We start from the raw sequence: 4,493 nt of genomic DNA, 5'->3' as shown, positions 1-4,493 counted from the left end.
TTATGAAGCCTGTGGTGTTTGTGTTCGAGCTATAGACACAGTAGTTAAATACCATTAGGTTTACCTGTTTTCTTTTCAAACTGGACCAGTAATCCCTCCCTGGAGGGGGGAGGTCCTGCATGCTCCCAGAAGATGTTCCCACCTTTCAGGATCCACGGGCTTGTAGCTGCTGCGAACACCCTCCCTCTCCTCTGTATACTGGCTGAAGGCTATAGGAGTGAATAGGGTCTGTGTCACAGGATCCACAGCCCATACAGCTCTAATAACACAACAAATGCTGTGAAGGAGGATTAGGCCAGCTTACATGGCTTCTCAATAGACCTCCACTTTACACTTTCTCACCCTGCCTCATTATCTGGACCTGCTGTTTGTATAGCAGAAGAGGCAATGCGTGGATACAAGGAGGGTCAGAGAGGAGAGACTTACATCTTATCCACTCGTCATTCTTAGAAAAGAGCAAGTGTCAAGAGCGATATTCCTGTTTAGGCCGGCGGCTATTGAGAAGACTGTCACATGAAACCTTTAGCCCACTGCTCATTTTGTCAGACCTAACTTTTAAGTACAAAATGTTCCTCAGTTAAGTCCCAGCTTTTGTAGCTGTAGCTGCTGCCTGTGCAAGAGCGCACAGTCGTAACTATCCATTTAACATGCAGGATATCAAGATCAGCAGCCTCCATCGATTGAGAATCAAGGTTTAATAACGCCTGCATGGGTGCCATTTTGAACTTGAAAAGCCTTGAGAGATAAAACAGTACCCACCTGCACACTCAAGTAGTTTTATACTTTGAAATATTGTGAGCTTGAAAATTGTGCTGTTTGGGTGTGTTTGTGATGTTGAGCGAATGTGGGTTGGAGTGGGTGAAGGAAATAGGGAAATGTTAAGGAAGGAGGCATGAAAAAAAAAAAAAAAAAAACAACCCAAGTTGAAATCAGATTCACAGGTACCATCTTGAAGAGACGGTAAACACAATTAAAATCAGTGTTGATTCCAAACTCATTCAAATGTTCCTATAGCCGGACTTCAGCAGCATCAGTAGCTGTGTCTGTGTCTGTGTTGTGTGAACTTGCCCAAGCCATGTTGGTCGGTCGATGTAAATCTGTAAAACGGTGCATGTTCATTGGTTGCAAACTGATGCGTTCAGTTCACTGTTCTGTTCACCAGGGAGGAATAAAATCTGAGGCTGTGTTCTGATTGGACCGCTCCACTATTACATGTGACAATAACTCTCAATCCCCAGCAAAACTGCTCATTTAACTCAGGAGAAATGAACCGCCAGGCCTCTTTCATCACATTCTCACAGTTTCATGTTTACTTCATTAAATGATGACAATACACAAAGGAAACCATTTAAACAAGAAATAACCTAGTTTATTTCCCTGTCCCTTTAATAACTGTCGTAACATCCCTTCTGAAGTTGATTTGTTTGTCTTTCAGGATGAACACAGCAGCGAGTTGACTGATTTTTGATTGTAAAGCATGAAAACGGTATCGGATGAAATACAGTCACTCTGAGCCGAGTTGGTGAGAAGATCCCAGCTAAAGCATTTTAACACTCTATTGCGACATCTTTTGATTGTCAAATAACATTGGCATGTTTGTCTTGTGTGTGTGTGTGTATGTGTGTGTGTGTGTTTATTCTTCACTGTGCAGCAGACAGGAGCAAAGGAAATGAAAGGAGAGAGAAAGACAGCGAGGAAAGGTAGATGAGTGGTCTGTATCCTACAGTGCTGATGAGAGTGAGACCTCCCACTGTGGTTGCCAGATTGGCGGAAACCCCCCACGGAGAGAGTGTGTCTAGGGGCCGCCCTCCCTACCAGGGTTACTATTGTAGTGATAGATTGCTGGATTTTTATGTGCGTGTTCCTGTGTTGACTGTTAACTTGTTGGAATAAAAACAGTCTGGCAGCAGAGTGACATAAAGGAGACCTGTTGCCAAGTGTCAGAAAAGCGGTACGCTTGATTTGCCAGGCATGTGCTGTAAATAAAGTGCGCCTTACGCCTTAAAGTGTTATGTTATCAGGGTGCGCGTATGTGATGATTCCCCTTTGAAATAGCAGCGCACACAGCGTTCCTGTTCATCCACGTGTGAATTCCTCAGCTGTTATCATCAGAGTCAGATTCCCTCGTGGAGATTCATAAGAAAGGGTAAGGCTGGGTATTATGTCAACAGCTATACCGTTTCACTCATTAACAATCGGGCCGGGGCACAAGTCTGGTCATATCACCAACTTTATACCCGTATCACACCGCAAAAGGATAGGCTCACCCATTCACCCCGTGCCAAGGCTGCCAGTGCTAATCCGCTAATCACAGCGTCACGAGACACACCACAATGACACCCAAACAAAGGAAAACACAGAAATAATAAGGCAGATTTTATTAGCTACCAAGAATGGCGAGGGAGAGAGAGAGAGAGAGAGAGAGGGAAGTTCAGGGACGGTTGCATCTCTCGGCTGGTAGAGTTACCTCTGGGGAAACAGGGAGGGAGGAAGAGAGAGAGAGAGAGAGAGAGATGGTGGGTGCGAGGGAGAGAATGCAACATGTTTTAATCTGAGCAAACAAAGGTGTTGTATTTTTCTTCTTTGTCTCAGAGTGCCCAAGGGGGAAGAGGTGTTGGCTTTTTGCGCTGCTTTTGTCCTGTGGCTGGCAGAATGGCCTTCTGGGAAACCTGAGTGGGCAGGTGGAGGAGCGAGCAGGAGTATTGGATGTCACAGTGTTTCCTCCACCGGTGTTTACTTTTTGTTTATTTGCAGAATGAGAGACATGGACACCTCTCTATCGCTCTCTCCACCAAGCTTCCTCCTCTTCCTCTTCCCACCGTTTCGGCCTCTCTCCCCTTATTTTCTTTTTGTTTGTTTTGTGATGACACATATCCCTCTTGGAAATCAGCAAAAAAGCTCCAACAGTGTATGGGAGTGCCAGTTCTCCGTGTCCTAATCACTATTTCTAAATATTACAACACAAATACTACTGATAGGACTTGCATTGTCTTGTCAAATGGTCTCTCCACTCTTTTTTTCCCACTTTTTTTTTTTTTGTTATGCAACATTCTGCATTTGTCTGATGTCATTGCGTTTTTCAGCCGTGAGGCAGTGGGTTATGTAGGCACTTGTATACCATGCAGGCAGTGAAGTGGCAGGGATGAAAGGAGATGATCTTCCTTCAGCATGTTACAGTTAGAGGAAGTGGATTTAGGTGGACTGCACCGCTCCAGCATTTTTCATGATTTGTTAACTTGACCAGTGCAAGAAAGTTTCGTTGTAATGCTCCTTAATGACATTGTAAAGACCTCGAATGTACTCACAGATCACACTTTCCTCGTATGAATTATTGTCAGTCAAATTTTCCATTTTCGTGCCCCAAAATGTCAGGTATTCAGTGTTTCCCTCTCGAAAATATTTTGTTTTTCACAGGGCGGAAAAGCTCCGGTGACACTGAAACCCACACTCATGAAATACTTCTGGAGTTGGCAACTCTTTAAGGCAGAGTGACCCATCTATTCACCGGTTGAGAGACTCGGGGATAGACTTTAAATGAAGGCTCATTTTACACAAAATGTTATTGAACAGCTTTGTAAATAACAAGTATGAAGATCATGGAAATGTCACTGCAGGTTTTACAGGTTTGCTGGGATCGGGGAAGAAGCTCGATCGTATTGTCTGTGTATGACATGACTGGCTGATATGTGATAGTTAAAAAAAAAAAAAAAAAAAAAGTGGCCGGTCTCAGTAAACCGATATGTCAGCCTGACCACAGCTAAAACACGTACAAACACACAGTGAAAGACAAAAGATCACAGTGAGAGAGTAAAATAGACGGAGCGCTTAATAGACATTTATAACTCAGGGTGCAGTCAGGACAACTCATGTATTGGAAAAGTATTAAATGATGGGGCATGACAGTGGGTTTGACACATTTAGTTTCTGGCTGAGCTGGGGAGGAGGAGGAGGGTAAAAACAATGCTGTAACACATGAGAAGCAGCGGCAGGGCAGCTAGACAGCAACCTCTCAAGGTGAGCTAATGTAAAATTCAAAAGGCTTTGAATTCAGGGAGCCAGACAATGATTGGTTAACGATGAAAAGCGCGCCAGTCAGGAACCAATCAGCTGATGGTACCTGGAGAGTGACTGACTGAACTAGCTCTGGTCATTTATGAGCAACAAACACGGCTGATAAAACAGGGAAAAAGGTTACTAAATGAATAAAAAACACACGGAGAGGAAGATGGCAAAATATCAGTGTCTTCTCGAGCACACCTCATTGATCTGTATACACACACATGCATACACACACACACACAGATCTGTTTGAATTGGGTTGTCCTGACTGCTGTGATCTGTCACGGCAGAGCCAACATGGTGCACATTTACACCGTTTATCAAAGTGTGTCTCGAAGCCCATTGTTTGAGATGTGTGGATGGGCCGCCTAAACTTTGAATGTGGGGGGGAAAAAAAGGATAACACAGTGATATCTGTTGTATCTGATAATCTG

Source organism: Myripristis murdjan, chromosome 9 (genome assembly GCF_902150065.1).
Source record: "Myripristis murdjan chromosome 9, fMyrMur1.1, whole genome shotgun sequence".
Classification (NCBI taxonomy): Eukaryota; Metazoa; Chordata; class Actinopteri; order Holocentriformes; family Holocentridae; genus Myripristis; species Myripristis murdjan.
This window is presented reverse-complemented; position numbering follows the sequence as displayed.